A 21,478-nucleotide genomic window follows, 5' to 3' on the forward strand; every position below is an offset into this window, starting at 1 on the left:
TTTGTAATCATTCATCAAAATGAAAACTTTCTTTTAGGTCAACCACATGCTACAAAGCCGAAGGTCGTCACCTTCTGCACAATTAAAGGCCGAGCTTATTGTTTTCAGTTGTGTTAATACACACTTTTCACAACTAAAAGCAAACTACTGTATGTACAACAATTATTATATATTAAATTAGATTATTCCCCTCACCAATTGTAATTATGATTTCAAATTTCTAATTTTCAGTAAAATTTCTTACACAGAATAACAAAAGAGCTGATTTATGAAAGCATGTCAACAAATAACACAAAGGATTGGCTTGCAGATGATTTTTTACACTGATTGACACAAAAAATGTCGATGAGACAGCAGTTGGGCAGACATGGGATTTCATTAGCTGTTGCTCATTGCTACTCTTCTGCTAGCGAGTTTGTCACGCATAGACATTTTTTTTTTTCGCTCAAAGAGATTTTTATATTTTTTTCTTAAGAAAGGAAACTGTCTGCACTACATTTTGTGTTCTAGTTATATTCAAGCTTGCACACACACTCAAACAGTAAGAGCTGGACAAAGATACACACTCTCAAACCCATCCCTCAAACACACACACAGTCAGTTCCTCTTTTGAGTGATAAAATAACTGGACATGAACTTGCACCTGATCGCTAAGGTGGCAGTGGATTTTTGTCGTTTTAAAAAACTGTTTTGAAGTTTTCTAGTTCATTCAATGAAAGTCAAGGGGGTCCAATTTGGTTTTGGAATAAAGTCATACAGGTTTGGAACAAGATAAGTGCACTATCCTTTTAAGATACTTTGTTTTTAAGAAATTATAAAGCGGCATTGCATGTATCCTTCACGAAGAAGGCAAAACCAAAATCTAATGTAATAAACTACAAACTTTAAATATAAAACAAATCCAAAATGGTGGAGAAAGTGGGAGAGATGTTGATTAAACATTTTATATAAAATCATGAATTCAACATTCAAAACTATTATTAAAATAGATCAGTATATTTTTAAATGGATTATTTTAACCATTATTTGTGTGTACTATCTATTTATAGAGTATTACACTGTTAGCTTAGCAACTTGCAAACATCAAACTCAATTGAAATCAATTGCAAGTCAAGTCTCCTGAGTCAAGTGCTACTTGTAAGTTGCTATATGCTTTCCATATCTGTCCACGAGGTTCCATGACATCTAGGATGCTGCCTTAGAAGCTGCCATCCTATGCAGGCAATGGGATGAGTGCTAGGTTTTGGAACAAAGCTCTAGTTCTCTAAAACCAGCTTAAATTTGCCTCTGAGAAACCACAGTTATTGACATACAGTCGCACCCCAGCTAATGACCTGAAAGCTGCTTTGCTCTTCTCTACAAAAGGTACATGTCAGGATTTGGTAGGCTACTCTGAGCATATCCTTTCAGCATCAACCCATAGCGAGCGAAGTCAAGGGAAGTCATGAGATTCAGATTGTCGCAGCATCAAACCCACCTCAAAATGCAGATATAGCAACTTACTATGCTCGCTCAAAAGATTGCCGTCTTTAAAATAGCACAATGAAAGCTCCGGTCCCATCTCATCCCTCCCTTTTATATGTGTATGTGTGTGTGTATGTGGCTGTGATTGTTTATTGTGGGGTTTGACTATTTCCTGTCATTATTTATTTAGAGGAACATTCGAGAAGAACATATTTTTGAAGTCAAAGCAACGGCTTCAAACAGGGGAAAAAACAAGGATTTTATCCAAAAGTAAGACTGTTCCAGTGCTGATTTTGGCAGCTACGTGTCATTAGATCTAATGGTGGCGTCAATGAAAATGGCACAGTACGTCAGTCTTGTTGGCGAATGAGTGTATATCAAGCACAAAACTGAGACAAACTGTGCTGGAAGAGAGAGAGATGAATGTTTGAATGCATTTCTTTAAGACGTAGACTCAGGATGGATGAACGGAAAGGCTTTTGTGATCTTCACTAGTTATTAAAAAACAAACAATTCTTAACGTATAAAAGATCTTCATTCAACAGAGTAGATTCCACATACACAGCCTCCACAGTATTCGCTGGAATCATGATATCTTCACAACTAAATCACCGTTCAAACTGTAAAATTATTACTAAATCCTACATCAAACTGAAAAAACACAGATTTACCGTTTCATATTAGTCATCAATTGTTTAAGAGCTCATGGCAGCCCAGTTTAGAAATGCTTGAGAGTATAAATGGATCTTAAAGCAGGAGGGAAGCTGCTTCATTCATGCCATGTGTCAGTCCAGGAGAGATATATGCATGTGCTTTATGTTTTATTGCTCAAGAGGAAATGGATTAAAAATGGTTTTACATTCTGGGTGACAGGCATGAGAGGTAGCACCGCTATATCTTTTACATGTTGTGTAACAAGCCTGCTTTTACTCCTTTTGTATGATCATAGAGTATTTAATTTGGCTTGAATAAGCAAACATCTTGAAATAGATCTTGGCTTTCTTCTTCTCACCTTTGGCATTTCAGGTGTATCTAACCAGTCTGAAAAGATGGTTTCAGGTGTGATGCCTTGTCTGAAAGAGAAAAGTGATACATTCAGCAAATATTGAAAGAGATAAAGGACTTTTAAAATCATGAAAATCCTTCAAATTAAAAGCAACCTTAGCAAGAAGTCTAAGTATCTGGGTTGGGCAAAGTTTAAAATTTAGAATTCAGCACCCTTTCAATTCATGAGTTGGCTCTTAAATTAAACTGGCCACATGCAACCGGATGTTGAACTGGAATGACAGGAAAAGGAATTACTAAATTGCAATTAAAAAATACAACATACGGTTTAAAACAAAATAAATAATTTAATTACCTTAACTAACTAAATTAAATTAATATTGATTTGTTAATACATTTGAAAATACATGTATTATCTTTTGATCTCTAACCTAATTTTTCCCAGAATAAACAGGAATAATTAGATATATATCCCTAAACTATGTTCAACACTATTAAGTCATCAAAATACATTGCCATTTTTTAATTTCCAAAAATGTCCAGATGATTGTCTAAAAAACTATATGGTGTAATTAGATTTTTATTCTATTAGTATATAAAATGTTGACTAAATTATAGCATTCTGGAGGAAAAGTGTTCCTCTACTATGATCTAAAATTCATTAAAAAATCAGAAATATATATAATAAATTAAAATCTTCTGAAGGTGGCATTGCTTTTATTTAATATTATTAAAACTATACCTGCAGCAGTCATATGAATTTCTTTCAATTTCATTCCATTGTAATTTGACTTCTTTACAATAAAATTCCAATTACAATCCTGCTTAATACCTCATTCAAATTTCAACAGGAACTGAATCGCAATTTTTAATTCAACTCTGAATGGTGCATAACCCTTCTAACTTCTATTTTCTCCTCTCAAAGTATTTTTCTCTGACTGTAATTGAAGTCAATCTCCACTCACTTCATATCAATCTTGTTAATGTGCAAGGGCGCAGACACATGCATATGCACATGTACACACACACAAACACAGAGCACATATAATCAACTAATGGACTGTCTCAGACAGGAATAACCCGTCTCACACACTTGTGGCCCTTTGACACGACAGTTGAGCACATTTAGGTGATGACAAAGGAAAGGATGGAAATTTCCATCTCAGCATCGAAGAGCAAAATGTCAGACAGAGCGTCAAATCACTAAGCTCACTAGACTGTGATTACTAAATAACAGCACTGTCATGCCACGGAGTGTTGCTGCGGAATAAAAGCAAGGCTCATTCTACAAGCAAATACACAATGCACGCTGAAATTGATTTAATAAAGCATAAATGCTAATCCAATCAATGCTCCACTGATTAATCAATACCCTTTTAAAAATTCACAATGGCAACCATAGTTTCTGGCATAAAACCTTAGATGCAAATTACTACAGTAAAATCATAATACATAAATATGTGATGTCCTACAAGTGTTAAAATTGATTTGTCCCTTTGTTTCATGTATTATTTTGATGACAATAGCTGCTAACACAATGATAACATAACTGTAGTAAATGGTGGTCCTTTGAGGGAAACTGTGGTTACCATGGTAATTTTTGTAAGGGACCTGTCACAAATAAACCTTCAGGAAAACAGTTCATAGTATAGTAAGCATTAAAAAAAATTGTGTACAAGGATAGTTTCTTTGTAATTATTTGTGATTTCAGTCTATTTTTTATTTTTTATTTTTTTTTGTCAGTGTAGTTACTGTAACTATAGTCAAATCTTACACTGCCCATGCAAACCTCTCCTCCATGAAAGTGTTGTGGGTGGTTTTTAGCATGTTGCTGTGTCTGTGTTTGGTTGCTAGGGTGTTCTGTGTGGTTACTAGGTGGTTGTTTACTGGCACAAGTTACTGGCCTGAGCCCACCCCGAGCTTATACTATATTCTGGTCTGTAAAGTACATACTGTATGGCTCAGTTTGCTCTTTAAAAGTAAGATTATAGAATTTCAGCATCCATTTTTTAATCCAGCAAGAGAAAACTTTGTTCATTTGCAAAGAAAATGAACAGATACCAAAAGAAGAAGCAATGTAAAGCACAGATATCCAAAATAAACCAGGTGCGCATTAACAGAAGCTGCCATGGACTTCCTTAACTGGGAGGTGGTGTAGGAAGAACAGTTGATTTGTCTTTGATCTGACACAAGGAGGCCCATCTGTGATTGTTTCACCACATCAATCTGCTGTTCCAGCGTTGTGCCGGCATGAATGTTTACATTTCTGAGAAGCAGACACAAATATTGAACGCCCTTACCTTTCAGTTTAATGTAATTCAATCAATCATCAGCCAGTGGCTAGGCCTTAATGAGCAAATGGAGACTACACGAAACCAAAAGAACGACAGATGAAACAGGAGAGGAGAGATAAAACGGGGGGAAATGAACATCGTAGGTAATAGAGAGAATGAATGAATGCAGAGAGCTGACTGTTTTATAGTTTGCCATGATACCAATATTTCTGAAGCCTTTTTTCCCCAATATTGTTGCATGACTAACTCAATTTACACAGCAGGGCCTAATGCACAGATCTGATATTTTGATATTTCTAAATTAAAGACATGACGGATTATATTATTAACTTACTGAGAGGTGAATTTTGTGTTTTTGTGCTAGCGTTGCAGTTATTATGCTCACTACAAAATCATGCTGAAAAGCAGCTAAAGGAACCGACAGCAGTTTGGATACTGCTTTTCTATCATTCACCAAGAAAAAGACCCACACCAGACTTACTCTAGGCTTCCCACTGGCCATAAAGCACAAAAATATTATGGAGGGCAAAGAAGCCTCTTCATATTTCTTCTATGTAATACATCTTTGGGCAGTTTTGATGACAACATTATGTCAACGTGTAAATGATGAGACAGTGAAAAGGAAAATACAGTAAATATTTGATCAAATGATGGGTGAGTTTGGGCAAAAGGACCAGTGGAAAATCTGTTTGAAGTCGAGCTGGAGAAGAAATATTCCTGCAGGGTCTGGTTTAGCTAAATACCTCCAACTCAAAGTTCCCCACACTAATAATGGCTGAGCAGCCGAGGAGTTCAATCCGCTACTAAAGAGCATGTGTTTTTGACAGCCAGTTTTAATACCATTCCATCATACCTGCTTAGTGTGGGAAATGTGTCCAAGAGTGTCCGCAGGAAATCCTACAAGAGACAGAATACAGTGTGTGAATATCAAAACTTCAAACAGAGCCTACAGTGTTTAAAAAAACTGAAATATTAATATCATACTTTATTTCTACATTAGTCTCCAAGACACTCTAAAATGAACTTTTGGCCATACCTGACAATATGTCGGATTTTGGAAAAATTAATTTTTTTTAATAAATGGAAATATTTATTATTTTTGACTTATAAACCTTTCATGACAGACCTACTGTGATACCCTCAGTCTCTCTGCACTCTCAAACTACTTAAATATTTGTATATTCTTCATCTTTATTTCAATAGTTTTATACTCCTTCATCATTTTATTTTGATTATGTCATTTGCAGTGCTTCACAGGATTGTAGATCATTCACTCATGAAGTACACAGTTTTGTACCTTTATCTTTCATCAGATTTTTAAATACTATTTTGCTTCAAATAAGTGTTGTAATGTTTGTGATTCACTTGTAGGTAGTTAGTTTGGTTCAGTTGTTTTTTTTTTTAATTCTTAGCAAAAAAGGAATGGGAAAAATACTTCAGGAACTTAGGAGTATTTCCCACATGGAGGTCTGGAGGTGGAAAAAAAGATCTGATTTATTCCATGTATTATTTTGCAAGTCCTAATGAAGTTACCACTAAAAAGCTATTAACTGTTTTCTATATTTACCAAAAGCTATATTAACTCTCATTTGGTGCTAGGTGAGTGTTAATTTTGGACCCTGAATGCAACTATGTGTCAAAAATCTCTGTCTCAAATCGAGTTAAGCATTACACCTTTAGGGGAATTGGTGCATTCTTTCACTGACACAAGCTAATGGAATGACGGTGAGATTGAAACATTGGCCAAAATACGCAGACGCCGTCCAACAGCAACATCTGAATTCTGACTAAATGAACAGACATCTCCTGTGCAGGACAAGCTCACCTGAGACAGATTGAGCTGCCCATGGAATTTTCCCACAAACACTTTGAAGAAGTGCAGAAACTTCTCCTCGCCAACCTGATCAGCCAGAAACTTCAAGAGGAAGTAGCCCTGAGAGAAAAAGAGAGAGAGAGCAATCTACACTACTCGAATCATCAATGTCCCAGAGGACTCTGCGCTTTGATTTTTGATTTGTGATTTAAGTTAGTGTAGTTGAATTGAGTGATTTTTTTTTGTTGGTTGAGTGTTTGTTTAATTATTGACCAGACTCGCTCACTTCCCCTGTGTTCTCTTTACTGGGCCTGTGTGCAGATACACAAACATATGCAAAACACAAACACCACATGAATCAGACTGTGGTATTGCAAAGCAAAGTGCTGCATCTGCAGTGCTCTGCACAGGACACTTACACTTACATCAGCATACATTAAGACCTCTTAACAATATACTAAGTGTAGAAACAATTGCATTCATGAAACCATTACATCCCTGATAGCTTCTCTGTGCACAGCACCACAGATTACAGTAATGCTCCCTCTTTATGGCTCTTCAGTGCATACAGTAAGTGCACATTGAGATAAGTGTAAGATTGTGAAGTCACGAGACACAAGGAATTTTTTACCACAACCTCATTTGTTTTTAGATAACATTTCAATAAATAAGTTCATATTGAGTATCTTACTTTATTAGACATAATGTTGCCAGTTACTTTGTGTGCATTTTTGCAATGAAACATCAATGGAATGAAAATAGTTCCAAACCAAGTCAAAGCAGAATTGCAGATGTACATTTAGTTCCAGAATAAATGAGTGTTTTTGAAGTGATTTGCAACATACAGTATTTATTTATTAGTTTTTCTTTGTTTTTGTATGTTTATTTAATTATAATATTTTTGATGATTGAATTTATATGACACACATTCGTACTAAATAGATCATACATTTTAATGGTCACAAAGCAAGTACATATTCAAAATAAGTACAAACTAATAGAAAATGTGATTTGGGACACAACCCAGGTTTTGCTCCCGCATCGGATGAATCAGTGTTTTGAATAATAAGGTTGAATGAATGATTCAATGACTTACTCATATAGACTGTTATTTGTCGCCACCTACTCTTTGTAACCTCCATCAAGAGTCACTAAATCCCCGACAGTCTGTCTGCAACACGCAAACACAGACAAGCCAATCAAATTTGAGAAATGTTGAATAGTTACCATTGAATCATAACATGAATTTTCCTTTGACATTTTTAAGCATCAGACAGGATTCATTCTCACGGCTCAGGCCAATGTTTTTAATTTATTTCATGTTTTTTCATTTGATGTTTTTTAGTTTGAGATTTTTACTTTGAGTGCTGGCCGTCTCTGCGTGTGATGACGGCCTCGGTTAAAAACTATTGATCTTCTTTGGGAGATTAACTGGTCTTGCCAATAAAAGGCTCTTGTAAAGATTTGGTCGATACTCAGGCGCCGCTAACATAGACAACAGCAATTTTTTTTACTTTTTTTTTTCTTGCAGACAAATGGGCATGTAGCTATATGTGTGCAGTGTTTTTCTAGCCATCATAACCTGCTTTTGTTTGTTTCTTTGTGTCACAGATTTGATCGTGATAAAGAGCAGTATGACTGATCATGCGCTAATGCCTTATCTCTGTGAGCATGTGCCCCCAGAGCAGGTCTACGCTGTTGAATTCCACAAAGAATTAAAGCAAGATCGGGGAAAAGGGACAGATGTCTTCCCATATATGGAGATATAGTCTATGGAGATGAGAAAAATACTTTCTGTCTGATAGTTTCACTAGTGGAGCTTATTCAGAAAAACTGTAATCAACTAAATATTCACTTTTCCTGAAGTTAAAGCATTGCTATGTGGTCGCTAAGGTGTTCTGATTACACCTTTTAAATCTCTTTGATATTCATATGCATATGGCTCAGTTCATCCTCCAATGTGTTCAGAATTTATTTCACCAATGTTACTGTCCACCAGTAATTAATATCATTTATTACATTAATTATAATTAACCAATTGTATTATTCATCAGTCAAAATTAACTACATTAATAATTATTTAATAATTAAATGCATAAATTAATTAAAGATCAATGCGAACTAAAATTATTACATTATCATCAACATTGGCTGCTCATTTACATAAAACAACAACAAACAATATGTTAGCTGATCATGTCAACTTGCTGTTTTCAGATCCTCCTCAGAATACAGTTACAGGTCTAGTAGAGTCAAAATGGCTTCACAGCTACCTTCTTTCTGTATTTGGGACACTCACTTGTGCTTGTACATTATTGATGCTTACATTTGGTTCCCCTCCAAAAATAAAGAGCAATGTCTTTCTCCCTTCCTCTCTCTCTCTGTCTCTCACTGTATGGGAGAGAGTGATAAGGGTGAGCTGCTTTAAAAGGCATGCATTATTTTTCTGGTCACACAGGCTTTTGCATGTGTGTTTATGGAAGTGCCCACAGCAGCCCAATGAAAAGGGTGAAAGGTATTCATCGAACACAATACGCAGCCTTATTTTCCAGAAGGATGCATAGATGAACGAATAAATAAACAGATATTCTCAAGTGTCAAAATCAAAGAAAGTGACTAACATTTCCCCCATGTCCACTCTTTTTGTTTGATGTCTGAGTGACTTTTTTTCACAGATGAATGAATGTCAGTTTAACTACAACTATGGTAAAATAGGTATTTTTACTAAAAATGGTAAAAATGGTTAAAAAATGTCTAGCACAGTTTGTAGTCTATAACTATAAAACTTTCCCTTTTAATATTAGTTTCTTGGTAATCTATGCAAGGAGAACAACACTTAAAGCCTGTTCACACCGAGATGAATGTTCAGTGTAAAGTTTGCTGCAATACACACTTTAATTTAAATAAACGGCTGTTATTCTGTTCATACTGACACAAACAATCACATTTACAATGAATGAGATTTGCGCTTTTGGTCACATGCCCAGAGCTGCTGCTGTTACATGCTGTTTGCTCTTTTTTTCTTTCTTTCACAATGGTCTGAACAGACAAACTGTATGTGAAAATTTGACCAAATTTTTGCACTGAATGTTTGACCACAAACAAACTAAACATGTTCAATCTTTCAAAATGCTCTAGAATTGAATTCCGTGTTTATTACTTACCGAATAGTTTACATGACATTTCAATGTTTTATTCGCAAGACAGGCATTTTTCCAGACTGTCTGAACATTTTATCCCTGAGATTATAGTGGGTGTGGGCCCCTCAAAGCGTAGGAAGGGCCAGACACATGCTGTCAGGTGGATCTTCCAAACCTGCTGGTATTGTGACAGCTGAATTCCTGACAAGCTCTATCACACACACACTCTCATTTTCTCACTGTTAAAAGTTAAGCCGGGTTAATCTACTCCTACCTCAAACCTACATAACCTTGTGTGATTCTGTGCTCTTCATATGAGAACATTACATTACGTCTCATATCAAATAACACTTATGCATTAACATGCTCCAAATTATTCTGTGCAGAATGAAATGTCACAACTATTTCAAGCTCTTGCTTAAATCTATCCTGAGAGTGCCTGGAAATTTGATTGCATATACGGTTTTTCAATATACTGTTTCCAACAGAACATTAGTTAAACATTATGTCACTGCTTTTGCTTTGGGACCCAGATTTTACATTGGGTTTAAAATCAATTATTGAAATGTATTAATATTACCATGAATTTGTTCTAAAACACACAAATTATTAATATGACAGACTGAACAGGAAAAAAGTGTCTAAAAAAATCTATTCACACACACACACAGTAAGCTGAATTTTCAGCAGCCATAACAGTCTTCAGTTATCAATGTTTATAAGAGTTGTGCTGCTTAATATTTTTGTGGAAACCATTTTATTTATTTTTTGGATTCTTTGATGAATAGAAAGTTAACAGAACAGCATTTATTTGAAATGGAAATCTTTTGTAACATTATAAATGTCTTCACAGTCGTTTTTGATCAATTTAAAGCATCACAAATGTGTGAAAGAAGTATAAAAAAATGCATGATTGCAATTATCTCAGTAAATGTAATCTGCTGTAAACAAATTGCAGATATTGACTTAAATTTGTAAGATTACTTATTACAATGATTACCCAGCTGAGAAAGACAGAGAACAAAAAAGAGAACAAAAGAAAGCAAAAAACTGTAAATGAAAACACAAATTAAGGAAAGCACTTTTGATAGCATCATGTGGAGAAAGTTCAACTTTAAGGTGAAGTGAAGTGCATAATTTCTGCACCATTAGTGTCATCAGGTGGAACTAACATGCTTCCACAAACACAAACATCAGCCATTGCAGCCAAACAGATAGTCTCGCCCCAGAATCATGCCATTAAGCAAGTGTTGCTGTTGTTGGGCTGTTAAAGATACTCCAACAACTGAGCGATGTTTTGATAGTGCCACAGAGCCACAGTGTTTACACTCTTCAGGGAAATCAACCTATGAATGACCTACTGATAGCCGTCTCTGAATATTAAACTGGGATAAGAGAAAGTCACTGAAAACATCAATAAAATTACACACTTCAGCTTTAAATGCTGCTTGTTGAAAGACGTATTGGAAACATTCCATTAGCACAACAATAGTTTTCAATTCAGAGCCGGCAAACACAGATTATAAATAAATTCTGAATGAACTGAAGAGCTGTGTTGATGTGGAGCACAATCACACTCCACAAGCTTGAGTTTGTGAGTCATAATTAGCTATCTCAGTCATTGCAGGATGTGAAGTGTTCCAGTTAATGCTGAAAATTCAATTTCAGACTCATTTTATACTCTGACCAGTCAGCATGTGCTTTAATAGGTGTGTAATGAATTTTGGTAAACACACTGTATATAATTTTCTTTCTTTCTTTTTTTGGTGCATTTTTGCTGTTGAAGAGGCAATATGAAGAAAAAAATAGATGGGAAAATACCCAAGATGTACTCAGTCTTAGATTGGATGCACATAAGCAGTTAAAGATTCAACTTTATGGCAATACCTTCTGAACGTGGCTTCAGAATACATCCTATAAATACGTGGCAAAACCGTTGTTGATCCATTCTTCCATCCAGTCCTGTGCTCCGATGGCCAGCCCGAACCAGGAATGGGCGATTTCGTGGCACAATCTCACCCCACAGAGGTTCCTCTCACCCGTTAACATGCTTTGAGACAGGAACACGATGTGTGGACTAAAAAACAAGAGAAATCACAGTCAGCTGATTTATTTTCATATTTTAAGAAGAAACTTGAAAAACAGATTAGGATTGAACATCATGGCTGTATTCGGTCCACTAACAAATCATTGGTTATAACATTACTGTGGGAGATGAGAACTTCGAGCTCTGACTTCAGCTCTGATCTAGTTATAACATGTTATAAGACTCAGCCACCCTGAATGAACATCAAAGTGTGGGATTTTCTCTCCTTTAGACAGACTGTCGTTAAGGAGGTGGAGCTCTCAGCCAAAATGAGGCCTGTTTGCTTCCAAGTGGATTTCAGAGTAGCCACCCTTGCCGCACCCTTCACCCAACAATCTGGGTGCATTCGCTAATAGCAAATTACAAGATGTATAACTGTCATCAGATGTTACTGTGATAAATTCCACTACAAAATGTGCTGAACGACAACACTGTAAGCTGGAAAAAATGTCCACTGGAAGGTAAGGCTCTTTCTTTCAACTGTGTACGAAAAAACATGACCTCAGGATTCAAACTGCACATAAAATCAGATGAAATATGGTATTGTTTGCCTCCACACCCGAAATTACCTTGAGTGACCTTTTCAACCAGATAGCCTTGTGTTTTTCGTACAGCAAATGGGCTGTTATCAAGACCATGTTCCAAACAAAGTTCCTATGAGTCAGGAAAAACAAACCCGTTTCTTTTGTGTCCTGAGGCTTCGATTAGACCACATAATGCTTTTCAAATGTGACACATACCGTTGTAGATAGCCGCAAGCGCTTTTTTCCCTTCACAAAATGAACCTGATAAAATAATCTGAGAGTTTTATGAATGCCTTTTTACCTTTGCAACCAGACATTCACTTTGCCTGGGTCTGGAAAGAGTTTTCTTTACACAATGACCACAGCAACCAGCAGGAAATCAATAAAAAAGGTTGGCCTTGACTCTTGAGTTGAAGGTGGCAGGCATGCCTTTCATTCACACTGTTATGGCTCCCTAAAGTCATCGATATGTTATTTTAGCAGGATTCTGTGTGCCCAAAGTGTTTTCTCTAAAGTAGAGCTAAGGGATTTAGAAAAAAAGCCCAGTCTCTGGATATAGATGACAGAAAATGCACAAGCTATTAAGCAGAAGTGTTAAACAACCAAAGCTAGTTCTTTAAAAGTGGATACTGTCCAAAATGCAGAAAAAGAGATTTCTTCAGCAGCTACATAACATCCCTTTCACACATGGAGCACCAGAGTCTGTTCACTGACCATCTGACGCATATTTCTCACAAAACGGGAAAATAGTTTCCCATTATGGCAAGCTCTAACCTGATTGGCTAACATTACACAACTTTCATGAGTAAAGGGAACACGTTTTGTTTTTTCTGGAAACAAATTCATGTTGACAAGCTACCAGGCTGACACAACAAATAATCACTGGATCTGTCTAAACTTGCCAGATGGACAGACAGATGGATGGACGGATGGATGAATGTATAAATACATATTGTAGATATATTGTGGGCAGTGAATTAAAGTTCATCCAAAACTGAACTACACAGGTTCTCTTTTACATGATGTGACACACAAGCAAGCACATGTACTGTATATAAATAAACCACTGCAACAATTCTTGGAAGATATCTTTACTGACAGACAGAGGAATCATGTTCTTTCATCAAAGAACAGGATATCACCACCTGCCCTGTAATTATCAGAGGAAACACTGAAAGTGGAATGTAATGGTTCAGATTTCAAAATCATCGTCATACTCCTCTCAACGTGGAATGTTTGATTCATGGAGAAGGAAAACTTGGTGGGAACAAATCACCCCCCATCTACATTAAGACATCTGTACCCTGTCTAACTGCATTTTCTTTTCCGGTAAAAATGTCTACACATGCAAGATAACCAGATTTACATACTAGATTTCTGTACATGGTATATGTGCATTTTTTTTTACTTGAGAAGCAAAATTGCTTAGATATTTTTTTGTTTTTGGATTTCTGTTTGGATATTTAAATTTGTGTAACATTGGTGTTATTAAGCTGTGAGATAAAGAGTTTTTAGTGATTATTGGGTATTGAAAAGTGTATTCCTTTGGTGCTCTTCAGCTAGAGCCTTTATTTAAACTTGGCTATCCATTAAAAAAACATGCCAACATGTTTCGGCCAATTCTTATTATTATTTTATTGTTTGTATATTATATTAATTATAATTATTATTGTGTATTATTAATAATAATAATAATATCATCATCGTCCTTTATGGTATGAATAGTCGATCAAATCAAAATAATAATGGCTAATAATAATAATAATAATAATAATGGCTTATGGGTTGAATCAGAATTTAATATTTTAATGTACAGTACATTATACAGTGAAATAAAAATGCACTAAGGACACCAACCTCCAACAAATGGCTATTTATACTCCTGAATCCAGATCATTAGCCACTAGGCAATGACCAACCCCCAATGAGAAGTCTATGAGGTAGTGCTGTTTCAGACATTCAGAGCCATATTTATCATCACCTCCTGTCTTCTCAAAGTGGCTCTACTAATGTGCTGGCTGTGCTCATTCTTTCTCTTTGTCTCTTATTTAATTTCCCACTCTCCTCAGTCTGATTGCATGAGCTTATTATAGACGGAAAAACCTGGAAGAACCTCGCAGAACAAAACTGATCTACCACAGTCCCTTTTCTTCATGGCTTTCAGGCTTTAATGGGTGGTATTCCTGTCTAGACTGTAGATTAGGTTGTGGGGCTGCAAAATGAGGTGTGATTCTCTCTGTAGGCCGTGTGGGGCTCCTTTTGCATGCCAGTCCTTTTTAGGACAGATCACACATGTCAAACATGAAATCCTGAGAATAAATACCCACACACAGAGTCTGCTGCTGTGGCGAGACTATCAGGATTTGTAGCATGCGCTCCGTGAAGCAAACACAGCCTGCTACAGATCACCACAACAATGCAATCCATATGTAGAGGTTCTACCAACCATACGAGTGGGAAATCTGGAAAATAGACCCTCGCTCGCATCACTGACGATGTTTATCGCGGAGTGCCTCATGGCACCATTTTAACTTGATTGCTCCACATTAACGTTTCAGAGGAGTGTGCGTAAACAGAGCCGGAGGCACTCATCAGCGGCAGAAAGACCATCCAGACTGAGAAGCAGCAGCAGATGTTTATGTAAAGCTTACAGTGTGCGAGGCCCCATTATGTGAGCTTCCTTCCAATGTTTCAAAGCTATGAGTGAAGTCATTGGTCAAGAATGCAGATTTCTGGCATGTGTGGAATGCATGACACCGAAAAGACAACTTGAACGTTTGCTTTCTTAATACAAATGTTTGTTTTTGCTGATGTCATTAATCTCTCTTATTTTTCAGTCTCCTCTGCTTTACCTACCAAGTTCCATTCTACTGCTCCATTTCGTCTATAAGAAGCACAAAGTGCAATTTCAAAACTCTCTTTTCAGGAATAAAAAAAAATATGAAACACTACACTAAAGTAAATTTGTGGCTTAATCAATTACGGTCAGCAGCAAAATACACTGGTAAATAAAGTAGATAAATACATTAAGTGTATCTGTATTTGATGTAATATTTCATTGTCTGCATAGAAGTCTGTAAATGACTTCTAAAGATTCTTTGTGCTTAGATGTGTTATATTTGTGTCTGGTCTGAGGTCTGTGGGAAGAAAGGTGGCTTTTTTGGCTTGGAGAATCAGATTAAATGCAATAGCCGCTATTACGGTGTCATCGAGTGATTCAGTATACACATACTGTAGCAGGGACATCTGCCCAGTCTCTGAATGGGCTCATCCATTCTGGATTTTTGTGAGGTAGATGCTCCTCCAGGGATGCTGGGTAATGGCTCCACACCTCACACTCTAGTTTACCACCCTCTACTGCCACTCCAACTGCCTTAAATCAGCACCAGGGCCAAATAAACTTTCACCATGCCATACCGATTTGATTCATATAGACACACGTTCTGTCCCACACAGCAATATCCATTTGTTTTCCTATATGGCCCTACATTTACAGTGGAGAATATGAGCCTGGTCTGAAACCACACCAAGGAATACAGTTTTTTGGAATCACGGAGACATGATAGTTTAATAGGAGTATGACTCAGGAGACTGATAAATCAAGGAAGCAAGGGCCCCGATAACAATGCAGGAGTGCTGTACTAAAAACAACCTGCTTGCTAAATCGGATGCTGTTTATTTACATTTAAAGGAAAATTTGAGGGAATTTAAAGCACACATACTGAAGATCCAGACGGGGAGATCAGGAAAGTGAAAAAGCACCTAATGAAGTCAAAACAGTCTAAAAGAGACAAAAATCATAGAACTATGTCTGCCTTGTAAACATGCTTCCCTGTTCTCCAGGTGCAGACATGCTCTGAATTCTTTCATTCGTGGTGACTTTTGTTCGTTCGCAGCCAAAGAAGGGACAGAAAACCCTCTCTGTGGACTCTCTGCAAAGAAAAACATCTCATCCTTGACAATTTGATTAACAGCTGTCTTTCGTGCCAAAGTCCCCCTGGTCTGAAAGACGCACTCTGTCACACACTTCTTAGGTTACTCAGCAATCAGAGAGGAGTGAAACAAGAAAGTGAAGTGAGAGAGAGAGAGGGAGCGAGAAGAAAGAGCAAGAGAAAGGGCTATTTAAGTGGTGTTATCTCAGCCTCCCGAGCTCTCTGGCTAGTCCAGCACATTCCAAAAGTTTCACATCCGTCGTCCACATTACGTTCCTCACCCAAGGGACTCCACTTTCCTTTCCCCATATGGTGATTTTAAGACTGCAGGAAGAGCACGTCAGCAAAGAAATGAGCTTGGAGTTCATGCAATCCAGATATTACCTGTAAAAACAACAAACACACCTTGAAAATACCCTAAAAATCTGAGCCAGAGTCTCCAATTACAAACAGAAGCAATGTTGAAAAGTGGCTCTACTTCATTGTTTGGGACATTCATTTGTGGCCCAATCAGAATATCTAATCAGTCACAGTAGGAAAAGCATATAATATTTGAATAGGCCCAAACCTATTTCGACAATCAAAGGCATAGGCAGCCTGATTATAATGAGAGCATTTCATGCAGCTGCAAAGTCACTGGTATTAAAATGTGAGTCTACATCTACAGTAAATAATGTTTTTTGCTTTTTCATTACCCTCCGTCCATATAATGCCTGTGTTATTCAGAACTCCAAAATCCAATAATGTTTCATGCTGCTCTAATCTAACATACTCCGGTGAGTCAAAACATAAGAAGGATGATTAATTCACCTTTAAACATTTCGAATCCCAAATTTGCTGTATGTGGGTGGTGCATATTTCTGAAGGGGAAAAGTTGCATATTGTTCATCTTTGAAGAGTTCACATAATCATAACTGCACTGAATACCAAAATCACTTTAAGGCAGATTTGTCCTACTCTGCGTACTAAATGTACGCAAAAGGTGTGTGAGTGCAGTAACCTCTGATTAACCTTGAATATCCCTACCTTCAGCAACTCTTGAACAGCTAACGAAGCACCTCTGGGAAACAGACTAAAATGTATTTATTTTCTTTCCTTCTGTTTAATTGCTGACTACCTGTTCAGGTGGTGAAATATAAAGAGTAGGCCTCCGCCAAGCTGAAGGTCTCCCACTCTTCTCTTACCGTCAGCTCCAACAAATAAAAGTCGACCTGAAAAGCATTTCTGCCCCCAAAACTGCTCAAACCCAGATGGAGCACATAATTCAGTCACATACCATACAGCAGGGAGCCAGTTGTGTGACAATTTTGATTTAAAAGGAATATTTTGGGCTCAATAAAAGTTAAGCTGAAAGAACAGCATTTGTGGCATGATGTTGATTGCCAAAACAAATGATTTCAATGCTATATATATAGTGGCTATAGATTTTAACCCCATTTGCTTCCATTCTGAGTGCCTCAAGAAAGTTAAAACACAGGTTGAAATTAACTTTATAATGTCTAGTCTAGTCCATTGAGCTAAACTTGTATTGAATCCAGAATAAGCTTTTAAACAATGGAGTTTTAAGATTTTTAAGGCATGCTTCTGCATATTTCTCCCAACTAGCACTTCACATCACTCCAGCTCCTTGGGTGCTGGTCCAGACTGCTTCAGAGTTCAGTTGGAACTAACAGGCCATATAAGGTCAACTGCTAGTCTCAGCAGCAGAGTAATTGCTAAGAAATTGACCGAGATGAGCTATTTAATACAGTGTAAAAGTACACAAAATGCACTTCAAGTGGGTTGGCAATTACTCAGTAGAACGTCTGGATGCATAATACTGAGCAGGAACATCACAGAATTCCTTTCACCTATCTCTCTACAAGTTATTCATGTGGACATATTTGAATCTCTCCCAAAAGCACTACTGGTGTTGTGTTTGCCTTACCATACAGCAACAATTCAGTGATGACTTGATACAAACTTTGGCAGCTGCAGCAATACAGCACTGGATCCTACATAAAAGACATCAGTAGATAAATATATTACCCACCTACTGTCACTGAACACCTTACATCATTGACATAGTGTGGGAAAACACAATGAAATGGGAGCTGTAGAAGCCCTCAGTCCCGTTGCCCATATTTGCACATCTGGCACATAAAGTATTCCAACTATGTCCTGCTGTGGCGTAAAATAGGTGTTAGGGGACAGAAAGTGACTGCCTTCAAAGTTGAGGAAAGTGCTGTGCCCTTCCTGAGAAGATATGAAGATATGAGCATCTTGTGTTTACGTCATCACCTTGTAGCTGCCAAGGCCTAGAAACAACCCTACGTGATCAGTCAGCAATACACAGGATGGAAGTGTGATGATGTTCCTCGCAGAAATATTTCCTCAAGCTTCAAAAAGCCTGTCATCAAATTCTAGGATTATACAAATCAGATTCTGAGGAATTGAGCCAAGAATAACGTCCCAGTGGAATTGCTGTTTTGTCTTTACACTGGGACAGCAGTCATCCGGGTATCTGGGAGGAAGCACAGCACACACAATCTGGCCTGGCCTTTCTTGACTTCTTAATCTTTACTTCCTTCCCTCCAAAAAACCACCAGCAGCACCACTGCTACAGTACGTCCAAAGCCCCAGCTGCAAATGAACAAGCATGATATAAAGACAGATATTGGCTTGGCCCCAAGGATTTGGGCCCACATACTTCCCAATTTTCAGATTAAACAGCTCCTGTCTCTGAAGTCGTTCCAGGAGTGAAAGGCTTTTGTTGCTGGGAATAATCCACACATCCTTTCCAACTTCCTGGGGGATCGACATCTCAAAGTGTCCCTCTGCTGGCCCCAAATGTACGTTGTTGATTACTATTTTTTGCAATGATTTGGGCTTCAAGAAAGGACCGGAGGACTGTACCATTCCATAGAGAAGGGGCAACTGTCTGTCTCCCGTACAGGGCAAAGGAGAAGGAAGATAATTATCCATTTTTCTCACATACAGAGATATTTCTGTCATCCACTGGAAGTTATCACAGGGCAGCTAATAAAACCAAGCTGTAATGAATGGTGAGGCAACTAAATACTCTCCAGACAAAAATCCTGCAGTGCTGTGCTTCACATTAGCTCAAGCATAAAGGGAGTACCTAATTCAGGAAAAGAAAAACAGAGGAGTGACCGCTGTTAAGATGCATGCCCAGTACTAATTAGAATGTGACATTTTCTCTCTGTGAATGGCTGGAACCAGCCTGGGGCAGCGGGTAATGACCTCATATCCTGTGGAATACTTATTCCTGGACAGGGAGATGGTGAGAAATACGGGAAGACCTGTGGTCACCCTGAGTAAGTCAGCCAAATTACTTTTCTTACTAGTGTTTGCTTATCCAAAGCGGTTGCTTCGCTGGAACTTGCACAATGCCTGAAATTCCATATCAAATTCTAGTCAAGCACTGATTTGAAGAAAACATAAAGCTTGGTATACTGTAAACACAAACAAAACACAGTGCACACACACTTCATTGAGCGTTTCCTGAGTAGTGACCTTCCTGAGCAGTGTAAGGAAAATGAGTTTCACTGTTGCCATTTAAACAGATCCAACAGGTTCTCAACATCCCAAGCCACCCAGACTACTAAACAAACAGCATGCTTAGCCAAAAAGAGCATTTAAATCTGCCAATTCATAAAAACTGGGGCATCCTGGAGGGCAATGCCCAAAGGCCAAAAGGGAATAAGTGGGAATGGCTGCCAAGTGCTGGCTTGATATTCAGAGTACTTGATTTCTGAAACCTCTGCTTTGCACACTAAATAGGACGGGTTAGTGTTTTAGTGTACTGCTGTTGATGAGAAATTAAAACATTCATATGCAGTATTAAGCAACATTGAGAGGGAGTGTGCCAAAACTGGCAAAAACCAGCATGATGCAAGTTCAGTTATCACTGACAAATAATAGAAAAATATGTGGGGGAAACATGTTTTAAATTAACAGTTCATCCAAAAATTATAATTTAATCATCCTCATGAAACACAAAAGAAGAAATCAGAAAAATGTCCTGCTCATTGTTTGCAATAATAATAAATAATGATGAAAAGAATACAACATAACAAAAAGATACAAAAGACTTTTTTTTCTGCATTTTGTCTTTTTTAATGTATAGAAAGTACCAGTCCCTATTTACTGTAATTGCACAGAAAACAACAACAACAAAAACAGTCTCCTCTTGCATTCCAAGGATGAAAGTAAGTGATATGTGATTGGTAAATCATGACAATGCCTTATATGGAATGATATTCAGGACAATATTCAAAAGGAATTGCAAATTGTATTTGCAGTTGCGTTTTCAATTTGTGGATGCATACATTGTGACATAATCCAAACGCAATTGCAAATCGCACATTTGTGTTTTCATTTTCTTTTCAATGTATGTAATATGTCTGCCAAATTTTACACATTATTTATGAATGCTGCAAGCTACAGATTAAACAAATATTATTATTCCAGAATCATATTTAAGACAAATGCATCATTTACCTGGCCATTCCCAGACTGGAGAACCCTGAGGAAACAATGAGCACATCTAGACGTGAGAATGGATGGACATCAAGAATAGAGTGGGCTGTAGTCAGACAGAGAGGCAGTAAGGGTAAAACCATGTAATTTGACTTCTGCAGGTGGCAGGGTGGGGCAAATACTCAGTGAGGAATAACAGTCTGAGCCCTGGCAGCACTGACCATGAAGCGACAGGGATAATCCATGTGGGCACAAACATAGTGCTGATCATTGTTGTACAAAGAACAATACAGACTGCAATACAGAGAAAGATGCAAATATTCAAGCAGAATACCCTATAAACAGTGTACAGTAAATGAAATACTGCACCGAAGATGTCATGTCTAGTTTTCTGTCAACTGCACATAAGAAATAACACAGTATTAATGTGTCCTGTAAAGATGGCTATAAAAAGTTATATATACTGTATATGCAAGAAACCAAAGACAAATCAAAATTTAGTATGCAAACAGATGTAAGAAAAAATACCAATAGCAATGCTATACAAATATTGTGATGACTGTCAGTTAAATTTTGAACACGTAACATTTTGTCAGTGTCATCACTACATATATCATCATCAAACATGTTTTTCAATGATTTAAGCTGAACATTTCATATACTGTACCTGTGAATTTTATAGACTGGGGGAAAAACAATTATCTTTTCATTTTGCACAATTCTGCATTTGTTTTATCA

The 21,478-nt window shown here is 37.2% G+C and overlaps 1 pseudogene; it reads right to left on the reverse strand.

The window, feature by feature from the left end:
- Positions 1–21,478, reverse strand: part of LOC109099151 — a 68,471-nt pseudogene that overhangs the window by 44,665 nt on the left and 2,328 nt on the right.

This window comes from Cyprinus carpio, chromosome A8 (genome assembly GCF_018340385.1).
Source record: "Cyprinus carpio isolate SPL01 chromosome A8, ASM1834038v1, whole genome shotgun sequence".
NCBI lineage: Eukaryota > Metazoa > Chordata > Actinopteri > Cypriniformes > Cyprinidae > Cyprinus > Cyprinus carpio.